This window comes from Nycticebus coucang, chromosome 13, assembly GCF_027406575.1.
Source record: "Nycticebus coucang isolate mNycCou1 chromosome 13, mNycCou1.pri, whole genome shotgun sequence".
In the NCBI taxonomy this organism is placed as follows: Eukaryota; Metazoa; Chordata; class Mammalia; order Primates; family Lorisidae; genus Nycticebus; species Nycticebus coucang.
This window is the reverse complement of record NC_069792.1, coordinates 63,977,488-64,000,715: the sequence shown is the minus strand read 5'-3', so window position 1 is coordinate 64,000,715 and position 23,228 is coordinate 63,977,488.

Below are 23,228 nucleotides of genomic sequence, written 5' to 3'. Positions count from 1 at the left end.
GAGGAGGTAACTATCTACACAAAATGTGTCCATATACACTTTGTGAGTTTCTCAATATTTATGGAAATAAGTTTCAGACATGTGTCCAAAGTGGGAAGAAATTTGAGATTGGGCCACGAGTGACACTAAACTTGGTGGTTGGTAATTTACAGCTTTAAAGGTTAAATAAAAACAAACATGTGTTTAAGGTGGAGATGCCCTATGGAGATGTCGTTTCCATAACATTTATTAGGGTTCTGAGTTTTCATACTATTTTCTTAATAATCACCTGCAGAGAGAATCCAAATCCCATTTTCGTGTGATTTTGTGTTTCCATTCTCTTCAATTCTGTGAAACATTTATTAAATCTTAAGAATGTTTTCTTGCAAAATGCTCCGGACAAACAAGGAGCTTAATTTTGTTGATGTTGTAAAATAGGTAATTTAAAGATACTTAGGTTTATGTTTGAGGATAGACAGTCCCAAGAGCAACAGAAAATGAGAGAACTCAAATAACAGAAGCTATTTTTATATTTCTATAATTATAATTTTACAAGCAATATAAAATGTATTAAAATTATACTGCAATTCGGCTTTTATTAATGTTAAAAGCCTATAAGAAGTGATCTGACTACTGTTCTTCCCATGTTTCTGGAGTGTAGCTTAACCAAATCAATACTAAAATTTCATTATTTCTGATTCTCGTTAAATAAAGTTCTTGGCACACAGTGCTCACTAGCTTTTCTTCTTAGGGTAACTCTGGTGGCAAAGAATTTACAATCTCATTCTTAAAATTACAGACACTTGCCTGATCCGCATGTTTATTAAATCTTTCTCAAACTTCCTTGAAAGGAGACCAGAAAAAACTAGTAAAACTAGCTACTAAAAACTAGCTCCTTCCAAAGCTTTTGAAAATAATGATGATTTATAAATTAAAGTTCACAATTTCTCAAGTTTGAACTTAAGAAATTAGTTTGAACTTTACTAATTTCTGAATCTGCATTTTAAAAATGTATATAATTAACAGTAAAAATTCTATATCCTTTTTAAATATTAGTTTTGTCAGGTTTCTTAGCAGTCTAGTCAAGTTATGAATTTCTTTTAAACTCATTACAATGTTTGTAAAAGGGTTAATTGAAATTGTTTATAATCGCTTCTTGACCTTTTGGCTAAGATCAAGTGTAAATGAAATTGTTTATAAATCACTTTAATCTTCTTGAAAGAAAAAGAGCATGTGAATTGAAAAAATTCATAAGCATAGCTATATACCTTATAGCACCATTAATATACTCACAATTATACAATTATTCTCCTAGAATCCTGATTCAAGTAATTTTATATTTTTTTATATTTTCTACTGATAGCAGTTTATTAAATGCATAACTGAATAAGAGATGGAATTTTTTTTTTTTTTTAGACAGAGTCTCACTTTGTTGCCCTGGGTAGAGTGCCATGGCATCCTAGCTCACAGCAACCTCAAACTCATGGGCTCAAGCAATCCTCCTGCCTCAGGCTCCCCAGAGCTGGGACTATAGGCACCCACCATAATGCCTGACTATTTTTAGAGACAGGTCTCACTATTGCTCAGGCTGGTCTCTACCTCTTGAGCTCAAGCAATCCACCTGCCTCAGCTTCCCAGAGTGCTAGGATTACAGGAGTGAGCCACTGCTTCTGGCCTGAGAGAGGTAATTTTTGTGAGCTTTCTTTTCTATAAAATCAAATTAAGAAGCTACAATACAAAAAAAAAAACCAAATTCAGAAATTAGAAAGAATCTTTGGTCAGACCACATGTCCTACTTTTTTAGTTTGGGAAATATTGTCACTGTAATCTTAACTTTAGATTGGAAACTTTAATTTTAGAGCCAATGGATTATTTTCATTTCTTCCAATCTCTCTGACAGAACACCAGTGAAAGAGGTATGCAAGGGCCCCTTCTCAGTGAAACGCCTGAATTACCTGCAGCAGCATCACAGTCCCTGGTTGTGGCATTTAGCACCGAGGAGAGGGAGGTCCCAAGCCCCGGAACAAGTGCATCAGGCTCTGCCAAGGCTCCATCAGTGTGCTGCCCAAGTTTCCTGTTGGCTCACTTTAAAATAAACTGACCATTTCTTCCTCATCCTTGGATTTTTGCAGGATCATATGAGATGCCCATGAAACTGCTTTAGCCCTTAGCAGTGAGCCAAGGTAGGAACCAGCAGCCCTGAACTAGGCCCAGGGGCCTGAGGAACTTGGGTAGCTGAGCTGGGCTGAGAGCTACAGCCTGCAGGAGAGAGCAGGATGCAGCCCCAAGGCACCCCATGTGAGGCCTGCTCCCTCTGCTCAGATCCCACTACAGTGGGCTACATGTGCCCCTTGGAGTGGGCTACATGTGCCCCTTGAACTAGAAGCTTGACCCCTGGCTGCCTTGTAGGAGAAAGTTTGTGAGACCCCTAGAATCAGCATTCAGGGCTTTGAACTTCAACGTACTAAGATGCCCCATCTTGTTGTTTCAGAAATCCAGTTAACTCAGCAAAAACAAAACACTTGTCCTCCCTTTTAATCCTTATCCCTCCTCCTCCTTCCTTTAAGGGCCTACTTCCCTTACCCTCCGGAGAAGAAGGGGAGCTCTCTCTTTGTTGATCAGAGGAAGTCATGTTGAACATTGCAAGGGGGACCCAGTGCTCCTAGTTAAAACCCTGAGTTCCAGTTACACAAATGAAAGGGAATCTCATGATCAGACTCAGAGTTGATATGTCACCTCCACACACCTGCACACAAGTAAAACCTCCTCTTGTTGAGCCAACTGTAGATCCATAGGCGCGGGTAGCGTGTAGCAGTCGTCTGAACACAGGGTAACCTTGGATACCAGGAAACTTAACTTTCTCAGTCTTGTTACTAAGGCAACAGGACAGAGGTGGGTGTGGGGAGCTCAGTATAGCTATCTCCAGGCTGTGCTGCCAGGAGGGGGACAGAGAAAGGGGGTTGGGGAGGGAAGTCACATAGGTTGAGAAGGTGACTCTGGGACCTTGGGCTGCCCACCTCCCCAAGGCTTGTCTGAAAGGCTATAGGGATAGTGTAATATTATTGTGTCACTGGTGGCCAAGGAACCTCTAAGTGTGACCCTATTATATACTCCTAGAGAGGTGCAGGGCAGGTGGTGGGGAAATAGATGTGGGCAGATATAAGGCAAAGGAGAGGGATGCTAGTGAATTGAGGAGTGTAGGGATAGGGTGTACAGCAGCCATCTAGAGAGATAAGCCAGAGCCATAATATTCTGATTTAGCAAAACCAGAACATAACTGAGGCACAAAACTTACACCAGTGCATCATGGGTGTTACTCTGGCTAATTGTGAAATGAACCACCAATGAATGGTTGGAAGATGAAGGTTTTAGATTCTATAATATAACAAAGCTCATGTAGAAGGAGACAGATGTACTAAAACCAGAGAGCCTGCTTCTCTGCCCTGTCACTAGTCTATCAAAGGCCCTTTGTTTGCTCCATTCCCATAAGATTTGACCTACAGAGAGGTGGAGGATGCCAATAGCCCTGCTCTCCTCCTGGCTATGGAGAGAGAAAAGGCTCCCTGCGGGGGGGTGGCGCCTGTGGCTCAAGGAGTAGGGTGCCAGTCCCACATGCCGGAGGTGGCGGGTTCAAACCCAGCCCCGGCCAAAAAAAAAAAAAAGAAAAAAAGAAAAGGCTCCCTGCTCCTTTCTGGGCCTGGAGAGAGGATCACTCTCTTGAGTCCTCAATGCCGACAGGACCCATGGCTCATGTATCATTTATAACTTTTTTTTACTTTGCTATTATGATTTATGACTTTTCAAAGATAGAGGCATGCCATTTCTGTAAGTGAAAAATTCATGAAATTTTAGATATAGGGGAAGGCCAGTCAAGGAGTGGACAGGAATTCTTGCATTGTAAAACTCTGAACTAAAGATAGCTGCTAAAATTAAGCTAGAAATTTAGAGCTGGGCTTTATGACAACCAACCAGAAACTCGATAAGTTCTAATGATTTTTCTGAGCACTAGAGTGTCAATCACCGTGGCTATGCCCATAGGTGTTACAAGGGAAACTCCTTGTGCCCATAGCCCCTCTTACCCTCCTGAGCCCACCCTCCCCTATGCCCACAGCTATCTGGCTGAACGCAATCTGTAAACTGCCATTCATTTGTGCAGTAAATATCTTTTGAAGACCAATGATGCACCAAGCTCTGTGCCAAGTACTAGAGATACAATGATGAAGAAAAGAGTCACAGTCTCTTTCCTTGAGAAGTTCATTGTTGAGGGTGGAGCAAGATGGTGGATCGAAGGATTGTTCAGCTGAGGTCTAGAACGACTGGATAAAAAGAGAGAACCCAGCCATATGTGGTGTGGAGACCTTACCTAGAGTCATAGCTCAGGGAGCACAGAGAGGAGGTGGTGAGCTGGATATGATCTAGAATGGTGGAAATCTGATGAATTAGGCAAAGGATTACAACTGGATGGGATCTGTTGGCCCCACTACAGAGGTCCGGGATGGGAGAAAGCCCTTCTGGAGTTTTCAGTTGTTGGGGGAAGCTGTGCATTGAGTGGAAAGCTTGTAAGAGTAGGTGGACTCAAAAAGTATATAGCAAACAGATTCGAATGCTGGTTGAAGTGGATTTGCCATAGGTTTGGTGGCTGGCAAGGCAGCCATACTGAGAAGGACTCAGAGGCCAGGGGGCTGCCATTGTGGGAAGGCGTGAGAAGGTCTTAGCAGAGGCCTAAAGCATGGCCATCTTAATTCTGCCTGCCAGGATCAAAACTCCACTCTTGGGACAGGCTGAGGGACTCCTATACTTCATGGAAACTAAAGTCAGGGTGCACTGTGAGACCTGCCCCTTGAAGGATTCTTGTGAGCTTTAAGATCCCAACCCAGCAGTGTCTGAATGCTCAGAAAACAATAAGGCCATCACTAAAGGCAACAAAGTTTATAATAAGGACCATAGAGGTTGCTGGCTGTGCTCACTGTCTCCTAAAAAAACCACAGCACCACCTGGTGTCCCAGAGACATATTGCAACATACTGTCATCAAGAGCAAGGACTTCTGTTTGACACAAAGGAGGCAGTGAGAAGGAACAAAGGAGGACAAGAAGGTGAATAAGAAGAAAGAACACATGAGGAGGAACCAACAGAAAAATTTAGGCAACATTAAAAACTAAAACAAGGGAACTCCCACAAGGGACCATGAGGCAGCAAATACAGAAGATTCCACCTATAAAGAATTAACAGACTTGACTGAAAGGGAATTTAAAATATGGATAATAAAGACAATAAAAGGAATGGATGAGCAAATGGAAAGATGGAACCAAAAGTCAGATGAGAGATATGTAGAATATAGAAAGGATATGGCAGAGCTTAAGGAAATGAAGGAGACAATCAGAGAATATAAAGATGCACTAGAAAGTATCAAAGCTACGTTAGACCATGGAGAAGGAAGAACCTCAGAGCTAGAGGATAAACTTTTGAAGTTAACCCAGGCAGTTAAAGAGTCAGAAAAGAAGAGAGAGAAAGCAGATCAGGCACTTAGAGAACTATAAGACTCCACAAAGCATTCAAATATGTGAATAATAGGGATTCCTGAAGGGGAAGAAGATTATCCTAAAAGAATGGAAGCCCTACTAGAGACTATCATAAATGAAAACTTCTCAAGTTTTGCTAAAGACCCTGACACACTCCTTTCAGACCAAACCCTGGGTCACCTCAACTCAAATAGAGCCTCTCCAAGACACATTGTGATGAACCTGTCCAAAGTCAAGATGAAAGAAAAAACTCTGCAAGCAGCCAGAAGTAAGCACCAACTGACCTACAGAGGCAGAGCCATCAGGATGACAGCAGACTTTTCAACTGAAATCTTCCAAGCCAGAAGAGCATGGTCATCTACCTGCAACATTCTTAAGCAAAACCATTTTCAGCCAGAATGCTGTATGCTGCTAAACTAAAGTTCAAAATTGATGGCGAAATCAAATTATTTACAGATATACAAGCACTAGGGAAATTCACCACAAGACCAGCTATACAGAAAATACTTAGACCCATTCTCAACACTGACCACCACAAAGGACCACCAGCAAAGTAAATATCCATAAGCTAAAGGGCAAAACTTAGCTTCCACAATGGTGCAAAGGATAAAACTACACAACAGACTTTCAGAAAATGGGAAGTTTATTGTCAATAGGAAAGGAAATCCTCCCCCACATCCCCCCCCAAATAATTCCCTTTGGCTTGGCAGAATTGGACCAATCAGATTCTTCTTTCAGAACCTGCGAATTGGGACAGTGAGTAGATGAGTCATGGAGCAGACAGGTCACATAGGTTGAGAAGGTGACTCTGGGCCATGGGAAAACAGGTAAGCTTGAAGATGGGGCAGGTCTGCAGAGAGGGGAGCTGGGAGCAGAGGCTGGAGGAGGCCAGTTGGAAAGGAAAAAAGGCAACCTTGGTGCCAAGAACTTTCCAGATACCATGAGACCTACAATAAACATCCCCTTTATCTTGACTGGGTTTCTGTTGGGCAATAAAAAGAAACTTGATGATAACATTCACAGTTCTTCATAGCAGTGACCACTCAGAGGTGTGTAGAGCCTGTCTTCATTCTATTCAAAGGCACTTCCCCCATGAGCCCTCTGCTCTGGCAGGCTTGACACCACTGTCCTGGCACACACTCCAGCATGGCCTGCCCATGCTGTCCCCTCTCAACTCATCTCTGCCTATCTAAACCCTAATCACCCTCCAGAGCTCATTTGTAGGCCCTCCTTTTCCAAACCCTGCTCCTCTCTAATCTAGCCCGTCCCTTGTCTGAGCTCAGGCATGGCTGGTCAGCCCCAAAGTTGTCACATGTGTTACTCTGGTTCCCCTAACTGCCCAGCAGCTATGGACCCTCAATAAGTGTTATTTATTTTTTTAAAAAGGTAAATAATGAGGATAAAGACTCTATCATTCATTTCCTATAGATTCCTCCAAACCCAAGAGGACTCCCTAGAATGATAGAGGTTATAGAATCCAAAGTAGTGACCAGCAGGGTCCATTTGGACAGAGGCAGAAAGGAAGAAGGCAAGCTGCAGTGAGGACAGCCAGCATTCCCAGCCGTATGAAGGCCCCTGCACATAAATAAGAAGAGGGGCCACCAGACAATTAAAAAAGTGAAGTCAAGAAAAGGGAACGAGGGAACTGCAGAAGGAATATGGGAAAGAAGCAATTATTTCTGATTGGATTTCACTAGGCTGGTTCAGTACAGGATTTGTTAAGGCTGGGCATGGTGGCTCACACCTGTAATCCTAGCACTCTGAGAAGCTGAGGTGAGTGGATTGCTTTAGCTCAGGAGTTCAAGACCAGCCTGAGTAAGAGTGAGACCCCCATCCATACTAAAATAATTTTTTTAAAGGACAGGAAATATATATATATATATGTATATATATAAAACCGGGTTAGGGTTTTATATATATATATATATATATATATTTCATAGATTATAAAAGTAGCAACTATTTGTAGTAGATATTTTCATAAACACAAAAAAGAAATATAAATTTTAAATCAGAAAATAACTCAAAATCCCAACACTCAGATAAACCATTGATGTCATTTTGATGTATATACAAGTAGCGTCCCCCTACCCGATGTGTGTTTGTATCTGCATATGTGATATTTTCTCATTTTACTAAGACTTCTAATATATTTTTACAACTACTATGTACACATATCTATGATATGGTAACTTGTAATGAATCAATTATAATTTGTTTACTCAAACCCCCATTGTTGGACTTGGTGTTATTTCCATTTTTGCTATGGAATGCAAGAATGCTAAAGTGGTGCTGGCTCATGCCTGTAATTCTAGCACTCCAGGAAGCCAAGGTGGGCAGATCCCATGAGCTCAGGAGTTCAAGATAAGCCTGAACAAAAGCAAGACCCCGGGTCTAAGAAATAGAAAAAATTAGCCAGGTGTTGTGGTAGGCACCTATAATCCCAGCTATTCCAGAAGCTGAGGCAGGAGGATCACTTGAACCCAAGGGTATGAGTTTGCTGTGAACTAGGCTGACACCATGGCACTCTAGCCTGGGTAACAGAGTAAGACTTTGTCTCAAAACAATAACAATAATAATAATAATAATGCTAAGATGACATCTTTATGGCTGAATCTTTGCACTCATCTATGAGTATTTACTTAAAATAAATGATTGTTGTGATTATTTTTATGGATTGACTCAAAGCTGCCAAAGTTGCCACATCAAATAAGCAATGCTGATGTGCCTTAGGCCCTACATTGTAGGGTGGGGTGGCCCCAGGGTTACAAAAAGGCAAGTGCAGATATCTCAAAGGGAAGTCTTAGCATCAGGGAATTTCCTGGATGGATGATAGCAAACATGAAGGTAGCACATAGTACTTGTCTGACAACTGGTGTATGCATAGGAACTCAGTTCCACCTCACAATAATCCTAAAGGGGGAAAACTTTTCTCATTTCCATTTTTCAGGGGAGAAAAGTGAAGCACAGTGTGTGACATGGTTTGGATGTTTGGCCCCACCAAATCTCATGCTGAAATCTGATCACCAGTGTGTTGCTGATCAGTGTGGCTGAGTAGGAGGTATCTGGGCCGTGGAGGCTGATCGCTCATGAATGGCTCTGTGCCCTCCCAGAGATAATGAGTGAGTTCTCGCTTTTTAGATCACAGGAGACCTGGCTGTTTAAAGGAAGCTGGCACCACCTCTCCCCTCTCATGCCCCTTCTCTCCCCTCTCATGCTCCTTCTCTCCCCATGTAACTCGCCTGCTCCCGCTTCGCCTTCCACCTTGATGGGGAGTTCCCTGAAGCTCTTGCCAGAAACAGATACGGGTGTCATGCTACTCATACAGCCTGCAAACCTATGAGCCAAATAAACCTCTTTTCTTTATAAGTTACCCAGTCTCTACAGGCGAAACTTACTAAACGCAGAATACAAATGTCTACATACAGTAACTAAGAAAATGCCATGAAGGCTACGTTGAACAGTTTGATGAGAATATTTCAGATTGTATATGAAACCCGCACATTGTACCCCTGATTGCACTAATGTACACAGCTATGATTTAACAATAAAAACAAATAAATTAAAAAAAAATAAGTTACCCAGTCTCGGGTATTCTTTTGTAGTAATGCAAAATGAACTAACACTGGTTAAAGAACTTGTCATGCAGATAACAAAGGCAGAGCCAGGATTTAAATCTGAGCCCTGAGCCCATACTAAATAAACTCCCAAGTCTAGTATGGAGGACATCTCTCATTTACACTCCCTGGGAGCCATTCATCTATTTCTGGTAACAAAATAGCACCTAGATTTTCTTCTCGAGTTCTGGTTGGAGTGCTAGAGCAGGTGACCTGGACCTGAGCTGGAACCAATCAGAGCACCCCACTCCTTAGGTGCAGTGATTGGACCAATCAGAGCTAAGAAGATTTGCATGGCCACCACCAGGGGTTTTGGGAAAGAGCCCACTCTACTTGCGAGACAGTGAAGTGCGATGGCCGCTATCTTGCCTAGCTGGGGGCCTTGAGCGTGAAGAACAAATAGGAAGTGGAGCCAAAAGATAGGGAACAGAACATGATCTTGGTGACCTTGTTTGAGGCCCACTCAGGCTGTGCCTGAAGCCAGACTCCTCTTAAACTTTTCAGTTATGAGCACAGATAAGAACGGTAACTGAAAGATGGAGGGGTCAGGGTAGAGGCAAAAGCTACTGGATGCAGTGATGAGTCTATTTATTTATTTATTTGTTTTATTATTTTTTGTTTGTTTTTGAGACAGAGCCTCAAGCTGTTGCCCTGGGTAGAGTGCTGTGGCGTCACAGCTCACAGCAACCTCCAACTCCTGGGCTTAAGCTATTCTCTTGCCTCAGCTTCCCAAGTAGCTGGGACTACAGGCACCCGCCACAATGCCAGGCTATTTTTTGGTTGCAGTTGTCATTGTTGTTTGGCAGGCCCTGGCTGGATTCGAACCCGCTGCTTGAGCTACAGGCGCCAAGCCAGTGGTGAGCCTAAATGAGGAAAAATCAAAGTGCTCATAGTTTTCTTTATTTTTGTTTTCTATGTGGTAAAAATTGTGTGATTTTTGTAGACTACTGCAGAAATACATAATCGGGTCCTTATTTCATAATTTATGACACTAGTTTAATTTCTTCGCACAGTTCTATAGTATTTCCAAAAGGCTAAAGAGAGGAATCTCCTACACAATCCTCCCCCTGTCACCCTCCCACCCCCATGTGTGTGTGGCATCCCCACTTTAGGGCACATTTTATTTTTTGCTACCACTACAAGCAGTTAGGTCTCTAGACATGTGTCAACCACTTTGTCTCCAAAACGTGCTACACCCATTGGACTGGCTGGCCCATCACTGATCACATCCTCTTCTCCCTCTTCAATTCCTTATGTCTGGCTACAGAAGGAGAGATTCTCTGGGTATTATCAAGGATGTCATTCTCTTATAGAACAATCAGTAAATGTTCCTCCTAGAGTTTATAACCATTTTCCAAAGTGTATTTAGAACATGAGTCCTGTGAGATGTTTCTCACAAACAGAGCTTGAAAGCCAATTTGGAAATTATTGCACACCATACCCCCCTTTAGAGATTCACAGTACACACTTTTCATTTCAAAGGCTTGAAGAGCCTTTTCTCATATTTTATTGGCAAGGCATTATTTTTAATGTTGTGTTAACGCCTACTAATTAATGTTCTTCAGTACAGGTATTCCATAGAGTAGTAGGCTTTGAGAGATGTTGATTTAAAAGAGTAGTGTGTGATCAGTGAAATATAAGCAAATCTTTTCATTCGCTGTTGTTATGCAAATCAAACTTTATATGAGCCCTGATATCACTGCAGAAAGAAAATAAGAATGTAACTTCAAATCATTTGAAACACATTAGAAATGTTCTTACCTCCTGCTCTGATAAAGGTAGATGCTTTTTATGTGCAAATGACTGCAACCCCATCATTTTGCTCTTTTTCTTAAAAACTGCAATTCTAAGTGCTCATGCAATAATGATGCAGGAAGCTGGTTGAAATGAACACTGAGGAATGCCTCTAGGGGTTTGCTCTAAGGAAATATGGAAACAGGGGCAATGGTTAAAAATAGGCAACTGCGGGTAGAACACTCCTAGGAGATCGCGGTTGATTCTCCATGGATGCCATTGAGACTGCTAATTGAGATGCCCCGTGCTCCTCCATTACTGCTGTCCTTTCCCAGAGGACAGAGGCATATGGAGCCAAGGGAATGGAGAAAGGGAATTGTTCAAACGTCCAAGACAGGAATCATGATGGATGTGTTTTCCCTTCTGGGTCCCAGTGTGAAGCCACTCATAATGGCCGCGTTTTGAACACCATGTGTGCCAGGTACAGGGCTAAGAGTTTAACATTGAATCTCTACAACGGTCCTGAGGATGTCATTAATCACCATTTCTCAGATGAGCAAACTGAGTTTTAAAAGCTGACCTGAGGCCATAAATCTAGTAAACTGGCAGAGTTCCCATATCCCTTTACCAGGAAGCTACAAGGTCTCTCATCACCTGGGCAGTGTCTCACCAGCTCACCCTGCTTTGTCCCACAGAGGTGACATGAGAGTGTGGCAGGTGTGTCCAAGGCCTCTGGTCCATAGCCCATTAAGGCTGAATGTGTGTTAATTGACAGTTACAGCGTGGGACTTGAGCACCTGAGCCCCTGTTTGGGAGGAGATGGGAAGCCAGCTGGTTGTCACTGAAGACTTAAAGACATTTTCAGAGTATCTTAATAGATCCTAATGAGGGAGAGAAAACTATTTGTCTCTGGTATGTTTGGCTCATATTTTGCATTTTTAGTAGCATAAAAATGGATTATTTTCATAATTCAGTGAGGCTTTCTTGTATTTGAATAAAAATACAAAGGAGAAAAACTAGTCTCTATTGGGTAAACAATGGTGTAAAAATGAAGAAGACAGTAGGCCAGGTACAGTGGTTCATACCTGTAATCCTAATACTCTGGGAGGCTTAGGCATGAGGATCCTTGAAGTCAGGAGTTTGAGACCAGCCTGAGCAAAGTGAGACCCTGTCTATACTAAAAAATAAAAAAATTAGCCAAAGGTGGTGGCACATGCCTGTAGTCCCAGCTACCTGGGAGGCTGAAGGCAGGAGGATTGCTTCAAACCAGGAGTTTGAAGTTGCTGTGAGCTAGGCTGAGGCCATGACTCTCTAGCTCAGGCAACAGAGTGAGACTCTGTCGCAAAGAAAAAGAAAATTACCAAGGACCAATAAGTAAATAAATAAATAAATAACTAAAGTAGTGGCCAGGTGAGGTGGCTCACTGAACCAGAGAGTGAATGCCTGAACTAGGGTAGCAGGAGGAGTTACTCTCAACACACCTTTTTTGAGCAGCTATTATGTGGCAGGCTCTATTTTAGGCACTGGGGTTACTGTAGCCGACAAAACAGACAAATGTCCCTGTTCTCGTGGAGTTTATATTCCAGTCAGAGAGGATGAACTTGAGAAAGATTCAGGGGATAGATTTGGAAGGAACTTCTGATTCATTAGATATGAAGGGTGAGAGAGAAGAGTAAAGACTAGATTCTCAGGCTTCCAGTGTGGGAGGTGAGTTTAGGAAACATGGGGACACCTATGGAACAAGAAATGGCAGGGGTACGTAGGCGTCTGAAGCTTAGGAAGGATCGTCAAGATAAACATTTTGAAGTCATTCTGTCCTACACAAGTCAGTAAATATTTATTGAGTGACAGTCGTATGCCACTCATTCTAAGACACCAGGAAATACAATGACAAACAAGCCACATATGACAGATGCTTTTGTAATCCTTTTGTTTAGTGGAAGAGACAAAAACATTCATGTGGCAAGTTGCTAAATAGAGAAAGAATGCAGAGCTCTGACTAATACCTCCTTGGAGAAATTGGACATAAGCAGTGGCTGAAACTATGGCACTAAATGAGGTTATTGGAGTATACAAACAGAGAAAAGTGGATGGGCCAAGGACAAAATCCTGGGAGAAATTCACTGGGGTCCTTATAAAGGTATAAGAACATAAAAAAGGGAATGGACGCTGGTGAGGGGGGTGCGGGAGAAAAGAGGAGGCAAGGAGGGGCAGGCAACAAGAGTTGCCTTTTGCATACGAAGGCTATAACCCAACTATAGCACAAGACTATGGGGAAAGGGCAAAGGGAGGGGAAGGGAGGGGGGAGGTTAGGGTGGAGAGAGGGTAATGGGTGGGGCCACACCTACGGTGCATCTTAGAATGGGTACAGGTGAAAACTACTAAATGCAGAATACAAATGTCTACATACAATAACTAAGAAAATGCCATGAATAGCGTTGTGGTGGGCGCCTGTAGTCCCAGCTACTCGGGAGGCTGAGGCAAGAGAATCACTTGGGCCCTGGAGTTGGAGGTTGCTGTGAGCTGGGTGAGGCCACGGCACTCTACCCAGGGCCATAAAGTGAGACTCTGTCTCTACAAAAAAAAGAAAAGAAAATGCCATGAAGGCTATGTTGAACAGTTCGATGAGAATATTTCAGATTGTATATGAAACTAGTACATTGTATCCCTTGATTGCACTAATGTATACAGCTATGATCTAAAAATAAAAAATAAATAAATAAATAAAAATAAAAAAAGAGTTGCCTTTTGTCCTTAAGCAGGGACTGCAAGGGCAAGAGGCTGGTGAGGAAGTGACAGGATAACCATGTTCAAGATGTTTTGGGGCTGGGTGCAGTGGCTAACGCCTGTAATCCTAACACTGTGGGAGGCTGAGGCCAGTGGATTGCTTGAACTCACGGGTTCAAGACTAGTCTGAGCAAAAATAAAAAATAGAAAAACTGAGGCAAGAGGATCGCTTGAGCCCAAGTTGGAGGTTGCTGTGAGCTATGATGCCACCGCACTCTACACAGGCTGACAGCTTGCGACTCTCTAAAAAAAAAAGATGTTTTGGAGTTGAAACAGTCTAAAATGTTTCTTGCTTGTGTCTGGCTTGGCCTGAGATACATCTGTAGGCCCCAGGCAGTCTGCACAGGGTGCCTGAAGGCTGCACGGGGAAAAGGCTGCCTCTGAAAACACTCAGGAGGGAAAGCTGTTCAGTAAGTTCCTAAGGAGCTCCATTTCCGGTTGCTACTATATCGTCTGGTGGTTAGCTCAAGGGCAACCCTGAATTCCCTTAAGCTGCCTGATTTACGTTAATCTTTCCATTGTTCTTTGTTTCTTAAAGAATATAATGGCATCATTCCACTTGGGGCCCAATGTCTCAGTCTCATGAAGCTACCCCGGCTACAGCTTACCATTCCACACAGGTAGATGCACGTGTGTGCGCATGCGCAGGCAGGTGCCTACGCGCACACCAATGAAAGCAAAACACAGAGTGATGGCTTTATAGGCAGCTCTTATTGCCTGCCCCAAGAGAAAACACTGGTCTGAAGAATCCTGTTCTAGGTTGGATTGTGTCCTTCTCCCAGAAGATATGTTGGGGTCCTAACCTCCAGTGCCTCAGAATATGACTTTAATCGTAGAGAGCATCTTTTCAGAAGTAATCAAGCTAAAACTAATCCTAATCAAATATGGGGGAATAACTGGGTCCTAATCAAATATGATAAGTGTCCTAATCAAAAAGGGAAATTTGGATGCAGAGACAGACACACACAGAGTGAACTCCACGTGAAGATTGAGATTCGGCTGCCATGAGCTAAGGAACTACCAGAAGCTAGGAGAGAGGTCTAGGACAGATCTTTCTCAGTGCCTCCAGAAAGACCATGGCCTGCTGAGATCTTTTTTTTTTTTTCTTTTGAGACAGAGTCTCACTTTGTTGCCCTCGGTAGAGTGCTGTGGCATCACAGCTCACAGCAACCTCAAACTCTTGGGCTTAAGTGATTTTCTTGCCTCAGCCTCCCAAGTAGCTGAGACTATAGGCACCCACCACAACACCCAGCTATTTTTTTTTGTTGTTGTTGCAGTTGTCGTTGCTGTTTAGCTGGTCCAGGTCGCATTCAAACCCACCAGCCTGGGTGTATGTGGCCAGCACCCTACCCACTGAGCTATGGGCAGCTCCCCTGCTGACATCTTAATTGTGGGCTTTCACCCTCCAGAACCATGAGAGAATAAAGTTCTGATTTCTGTTGTTTAAATCTGCTATTCCCAACTCCCAGGCCTGTTGGGAACCTAAGAACCAGGCCGCACAGCAGGAGATGAGGGGCAGGTGAGTAAGCAATACTTCATTTGTATTTACAGCCACTTTCTACTGATCCCTCCTCAGACCCAGAAAGATTGTCTTCCATGAAACCAGTCCCTAGTGCCACATACTGCAGAAAAGCTTGGAGACTGCTGGTTTAAATCACTCAGTGTATGACAATTTGTTACGGCAGCCCTTGCAAACTAATACAAATTCCAAATTTGAATATCCCAGAATCATTTGATAGAGTCCTTGAAGTGTCTAAGAAAAGACTTTTTTTAGAGTCTTTTGCAGTTTTTGGCCAGGACTGGGTTTGAACCTGCCATCTCTGGCATATGGGGCCAGTGCCCTACACCTTTGAGCCACAGTTGCCACCAAAGACTTTTTATTCATTAGGACTCAACTGCTCAAGAATTATGATGAGGTCGAGCATGATGGCTCACACCTGGAATCCTAGCACTCTAGGAAGCTGAGGTGAGAGTATCCCTTGAGCTCAGGAATTTGAGACCAGCTGGAGAAATAGCAAGACCCCGTCTCTACTAAAAACAGAAAACTTAGCTGGGCATTGTACTGAGCAACTGTAGTCTCAGCTACTGGGGAACCTGAGGCAGAAGGATCACCTGAACCCAGAAATTTGAGGTTGCTGTGAGCTAGGCTGACACCATGGCACTCTAACCTGAGTGAGGCGCTGTCTCAGAAAAAAAAAAAAAAAAAGAATTATAATGAATTCAGAAGTGCCCTGAGTAAATTTTGCTACTGTATTATCTTTGTGTTTGCTGAATAAATAATATAAAAAAGAAAGTATAAACCCATAGGTTTCAAACTCTCACTATATTTAGAAGTACTATTTACATACAGCTAAAGTACTAATTAGAAGTGGATCTTATTCATTTATCGAGGTGAGCCCCCGGGGAACTCCCCTGTTTTGCATGCCGTTAGCACTTAAACATGGGCCGATTTCGCTGGTTAGTCGGTAGTTCAGACTTCTCTCTAACTTAGAAGGACTAGTTGTCTCTTCAGTTGGTAGGAACAGGTGCGGCTTTAATACCTGATCTACTAGGTGGTTTCTGCTGGCCTCTCCTGTCCTACTGAACCCCAGCAGGTTGACCCACTTGGACTGTAAAAATAGATTTCCTTGTATTTGGGTTCAGCTGGAGGGAGCTTCTAGCAGGAATCAAGGGAAGGAAGGAAGGAGGAGAGGGGAGGAGGAACAGTTATTCCCTGGGGTATTTAGTCCCCACAGCCTTCCAAAAGGCCACAGCTCCTTGGGGGACAACCTCTCCAAACAGCTCCCCTTTCTCTATGTCTGGGTTCTGTGACTTGCTCCCTTGCTTCAGGTCTTTAGCAACTATGCTGTCAGCAGCTCACAGTACTGCAATATCCATTGTCCTAATCCTTAAACCTTACATGCTGCCCATACCTTTATAAACACCTGCAGACTCTTTATTAAACCCTCCCCAAAGTACCCAGTTGTAATTGCTGTTGGCTTCTGCCAGGCCTGGGAGTAAAGAGTATGCCTACACTAGTAAACTACATGGCCCCCCCCAATCCCTGAAACTGGGCTAAGAACTTCATGTGCATTAGCTCTTTCAATCGTAATAAAAACTCTATGAGATAAGTAGAATTACAGTTCTCCCTTAAGAGATAAGAAAAACAGAGGCTTCAAAGTTAATTTGAGAAAATGGCAGATGGGTGGGCTATCGTGCACACCTGGGTCCTCTCATTCTAGAGTCTAGGCATCCGGATCTCACCACTTTGGTGTCCTTCCTGTATAAATGCTTTGCACAGAGCAAATTCACCTTGACATTGAGTTTTACTCAAGATAATATCAAAAAGCATGTGTATTTCCTGAGCAAACATTGACAGATACCAGAAGACTCCAGAATCACATCACACTGTAATTAAATATTTACCATGAAGATGCAAAGAAGGAATATTCAACAATAGCTAACCAAGTTGTACCATTTGTAAGACTGTAAAAAAGGAGGCCGTGATGAAGGGGGGAGGGCAGAAGGAATGAGATCTCTGGAGGGGGAAACCTTCCCATTCAGGTAGCATAGTTTAGTGTTCACTCTATTACCCATGCCCTCTGCCTTTTAATGCGTTAGTGGCTTTTTATAAATACAATGCCCTAGATAGCCTCAGGAATATTTATCTACCCAGGTCATCATCCTCCACCCAGGGTTTAAGGAGTGAGCCATCAATTCAGTGCTGAAAGGGATTTCATGTGCAAGATTGTGTTGTGAGAAACAATCTCCCATACTATTGTGAAATTCTTTTTTCTTTTTTTTTTTTTTGGAGGCAGAGTCTCACTTTGTCACCCTTGGTGACAAAATCATGGACTTAAAATCAAGTCCACAGCAATGAGTACTGTGTTGTCATAGCTCACAGCAACCTCAAACTCTTGGGCTCAAGCAATCCTCTTGCCTCAGCCTCCCAAGTAGCTGGGACTATAGGCACCCACCACAACGTCCGGCTATTTTTAGAGATGAGGTCTTGCACTTGCTCAGGCTGTCTTGAACTCCTGAGCTCAAGAAATCCACCGACCTCAGCCTCCCAGAGTGCTAGCCTTACAGGCATGAGCCACCATGCCCAGCCTTACCCTGAAATTCTTAAAGCACCAATATATGCTAGGGGGGGGGGTTAGTAATAATATTATGATTTTTTTAAATCTGATTTGATTCTTCTTTACAACTTTGAGCCAAAAAAAATAAAAAAATCTCCCTACCTTATCACTGGCGGCTTCGAAGGTGACTAAGTTAAAGTCTGCATTCCCAGAGGTTCCTCGGCTGCTAAGGCAGAAACCATTCATGCTCTGTAGCAGAAAAAGATTTTTAAGGAAATTCATTCACTATTTTTGAGTCCATGGGTCTGTGGGTAGGCAGAATTACAAAAGCCACAGCCATCCTGGCTCTACCCAGAGCTAACATCCTGAATTTAAGCCTAGTGTTCTTTCTGAAACAGTTGTAAAAACAGGTTTTCACAATCTCTGATCCTATGGAACTAATGCTCCAAATCCTGTTTGCCTAAATAAAAGGAAGCCTTCTTTGATAAGCAAATGCTGTTTTCTGCTTCATGCTCTTACTGCTAAAGGCAGTGGTGGTGTACAAGATGCCAAGTCTTCTAGGACAGTTCTATCTCTAGACATCCAGTTATGTCTAATCAATTTAAACCTTCAGAAGCCACACAAAGAGTATAAATAATAACTGTATGGGAAAAATAGATCAGAGAGTTAAACGTCTTTGAAGCTGACATAAAATCACTATTTTTATAGAAGACAGAAAGCTAAGTGATTTGTCCAAGACCACACAGCTGTTTCATGAGTGGAAACTAGAGCTCATGATTTTAAGTCCAGTGTTCTTATAATAGCATTCGCCCTATGAATGAGATACTTGGGGGGGGGCCACTGAAAAAAATCACCAGAAGTTCCAAGGTCATCTCTTTTATTCTTGCTATTTATTCACAGTCTAACTGTGTCCATATTCATGTCTCAATATAAGAGTTTGGTCAGAAAAAAACCCAAAAATTTTAAGAGCACATTTGATGCTTTAACAAAATGTACAAATTAAGTTGATTTAATGCAACATGAACCACACTTTTGTTCTTATTGCTATTAATGTTTAAATAGAATGTATGGTTCACAAGGGCAGAGGATATGTTGACCTTTTTCATGTTTTTTTTTTTTTTTTTTTTGTAGAGACAGAGTCTCACTTTATGGCCCTCGGTAGAGTGCCGTGGCCTCACACAGCTCACAGCAACCTCCAACTCCTGGGCTTAAGCGATTCTCTTGCCTCAGCCTCCCGAGTAGCTGGGACTACAGGCGCCCGCCACAACGCCCGGCTATTTTTTTTTGGTTGCAGTTTGGCAGGGGCCAGGCTTGAACCCGCCACCCTCGGTATATGGGGCCGGCACCCCACCGACCATGGTTTTTAAAAAATATACATAGTAGTCAACAAATATTTATTGACTATTAAGATTATGGAATATTAACACAAAAATTAGATTGAATCAATTATACAAAGGATACAGAGACATTCTTGAGATAACATTGTGCTTGTGCAACTGTCAGATTTGTTTTTATCTTCAAATGCCTTTATATCTCATTGCTGACTTAGAGAAATTATTTACTTCAGATTTTAACTATTGTTGTCTTTATACTATATTATAAATGTCATAAGGTTAAGGACTATTTCTGTATTATTTACCTCTGTATTCCCAGGACTGAGCTCAAGGCTAGCAAACAGTAAGCACTCAATAAATATCAGATATTGTGTTTCTTTTTTACAACCCAATAAAGCCATTTGCTGATTCACCGTTTTGTGATTGTCAATAAGATTTGTGGCTCTTACCTCAGAACACTGGCTGGTTTCAAGACTTTGTGGGTAGCTTTGATTTTTAGATGGTAATAAAATACTACAAGCTCCCTAACTCTGGGCCAGATGAACTCTTAGATTTATAAGGGCAGTATAACAATCAAAGTGCCAATGAGAATGCCAATGAGAGACAGCTTAGCTCTGCCCCTGAAGAAATAAGAGTTCCATAAGCACTCAAAGAATCAATAAGCCTCCCTTTCACTAACATAAAAAAAAAATCCCTGGCAGATCTCTTACCAACTTTAGTTTTTCATCTGAGAAGAAAGTGTTTTCTAAAGTATTTGTTCTTTTGAGAGCTTACAGATGGCTATGACTTACAAGCCTGTTTAATTCTAGTAACACACTATGTGATCCTAACTAAATTCTAAATGGTATTGGTTGACTAGACTTAGAAGCTTAGAAGCACACAAAAGTGCATGCCAAATGCCTGCTAATTACATTTTGAAATAGTAGGCAAAGATGTGGATGGAAAAGGAATTCCAGATTCAGCAATGACTTGGAGGAGAGTAAAGTGATATGAAGGAAAAAGGGTTGCTTGGAAGACATTAAAGAGATCAGCACAAATAAAATTGTGAACAAGAGATAAGATAGGATATATGGATTGGGACCTTACATTTCTACTTGAAGGCTTTGAATTTCAAGTGTTAATTAGCTATCACTACATAAAAAACCATAATAAAACCCTGTGGCTGAAAACAATAAGCATTTATCATCACCCACAACAATAATATTATTGCCCACAGTGTTGAAATTCTTTTGACCTTGACTGGGCTTACTTGTGTTTTGCAGTCTGTGGTGGTTTGGGTAGGCAGCTCTGCTGATCTTGACTGCTCCCTTTCACATGTTTGGCAATTGGCTGGTTATAGGCTTGTGCAGAAAAAAGTTAATGTCATTGGTTTGATGTTGTTCTTTCAAAGGACCTGCTTGCAAAGCTGACCCTTGGTGGTATCTGGGACCTTGGTTTTTTTTTTTAATATTTCCTATGTTAGTAATTCTGTGAGGTTTCTATTGTTGATGTAGCAAATTACCATAAATTTAGTGGGTTAAAACAACACTAATGTATTATTTTACAGCTCTGGAGATCAGAAGTCTAAAATGAGTCAGAAGGACTGTATTCCTTCTAGAGGCTTGACAGAATAATTCATTTCCTTGCTTTTTCAAACTTCTAGAGGCATCCTCATTCCTTAGTTCATGACCCTTTTCTCTATCTTCCAAACCAGCATCATAGCATTTTCAAATCTCTCTTCCTTTCTCTGACCTCTGCCTCCTTTATCACCTTTTGCTGACTCTAACCCTAGATAATCCAAGAAAATCTTCCCATCTCAAGGTCTTCAACATTAATCACATGTGCAATGTCCCTTTTGTCACATAAGGTAACATATTAACAGGTGCAGGATATTGAAACTTAGACATCTGGGCGGCGCCTGTGGCTCAAGGAGTAGGGCGCCGGTCCCATATGCCAGAGGTGGTAGGTTCAAACCTAGCCCCGGCCAAAAAAAAAAAAAAAAGAAACTTAGACATCTTCAGGAAGCCACTATTCTTTCAGTCTACCACACTAACTGATAGGGATGTTTGGCACACTCGGGACATGGAAAGCTACTGTACAACCTTGTCTAGACTGGAGAAAGAATGTAATTTATTCTGAACTGGAATTTCAGTAACTGTGGCTGGTCACACAGGCATCTTCTGCCTGTGTCTCCAAGAAAAACGTTGGACCCTGACTCTCAAGAAAACTTCCTTAGACAGAAACATGGTGCGCATATTACTGAATTTTATTGCTAAAAGAAGTATATTCTGGGCAATCCCTCTCTTGCACTGGAGGGAAGACTTCAGAAGCCTGCATCTGGATTCTGTCAGACTGATGCATCTTTTTCCCTTGTTGACCCTGCCATGTGTCCTTCAGTAAACCATAACCATAAGTACGACTGCCTCTGAGTTTTGGGAAATCTTCCAGTGAGTCACCAGACATGTAGGTGGTCATAGGCCTCCTCCTTCCCCTAAACAAGGCTGATCTGAGATTAGCTTCAATTAGGGCAATGAGGTGGCACTCCTCATGGCCTCTTATTCTCCAGAAGGTTAGTCCAGACTTGCATTTGTGTGGGAGGGTTCTGGAAAAGAATGAAGGTTGTAAGCCCTCTTGAGTCTTGGGCTAGAAACTGGCACCATATCAATTTCAATGCATTCTATTAGCCAAAGCAAGTCACAAAGCAAGCCTGTATCCAAGGGATGTAGAAACAGACTACACTTTTTGATGAGGGAGTTTTAAAAATCTTACTGTAAGGGAGTCGGTGGCTCAAAGAAGTAGGGCGCTGGCCCAATATACCAGAGGTGGCGGGTTCAAACCCAGTCCCAGCCAAAAACTGCAAAAAAAAAAAAAAAAAAAATTCCTGCGTGGACCCACTTCACACTTTGGGCAGCGCCTGTGGCTCAACAGAGTAGGGCGCCGGACCCATATGCCGGAGGTGGTGGGTTCAAACCCAGCACCGGCCAAAAAAACTGTTGGGCAGTGCCTGTGGCTCAAGGAGTAGGGTGCCGGCCCCATATACTGGAGGTGGCGGGTTCAGACCCGGCCCCAGACAAAACCTGCAAAAAAAAAAAAAAATCTTACTGTAATGGGCATGGATCTAGTGAGGTTTTTAGCTGAGACCATGAATTCAATCTACTACATCCTGTTATGAGCTTGGACACTATTCACTAGTAATGGGGAATGAGAATTAATGTTTTTATAACCACAGAATAAGATGACAAAATCAGTGCTTCCAGTTCATTAACTGATGGTAAAGAGTAAGATGGATTAGCAAGCAGGAAATCCCAGAGACAAAGCAATTAGAAAGCTACAGGCAATTGCTCTGGAATGCAATAATCAGCGATTGGAATACCAGCCAGAAAGCCAAGTTATCTATTTGAAGCTGGTGAAAAACCACATTAGCCAAGACTAGTTTGGATGGAACTTGTGTTATTTATACTTATTCAAATATTTATTAAGTGTGTGCTGCATGCTGGGACTACCACAGAGAACAAAATAAGCTTCTTTCTCCAGGGAGCTTACCTTCTAGTTGGGTGTTTCTAAGAAGGGAACATTTAAGCTGAGTCCTAAAAGCTACAAGGGGGCAGCTCTAAAGAAAAGAGGGAGTTCCCAGCAGTGGTAAAGGCATGCACAGAGCCCCAGGGCTGAAAGGAAGTGTTCTTCCGTAAATGCAATCCAGAGTCTAGTGGGCTGGAGTGTAGAGAATGAGGGGAAGGATCCACCCAATAAGGCAAGGAAGATAAATTGATGCCAGCTCATGCAGCAGAGCTTTTCTGGCCACAAAAAAAAAGGCTATATTTTATTCTAAGCATAATTAGAAATCACTAAACGGTTATGTGCTTTTAAAAGCCCTCTAGTGTTGAAGGGCAAGAGTGGAACAGGGAAGATTAGTTAGAGCCTTCCCACTCAGTGTAGTCCCTAGATTGGCAACAGCAAATTCACATGGGAGTTTGTTGGAAATACAGAATCTTAGTCCCCTCCCCAAACCTAGAATCAGAATCTGTATTTAGCAAAGTCCTCAGATGTTTTATTTGCACATTAATGTTTGAGAAATTCTAAGTTGGAAAACTCTGGTAGTTTGGTCAGAAGAAGTGGCTGAGAAAATGTAAAATTAGAGAGGATTTCTTAAGGATGTTCACAAGCAAGTGGACTGGGGTTGGAATTAAATCTGGCATCAGAAGAACAGTGTTCAAGACACA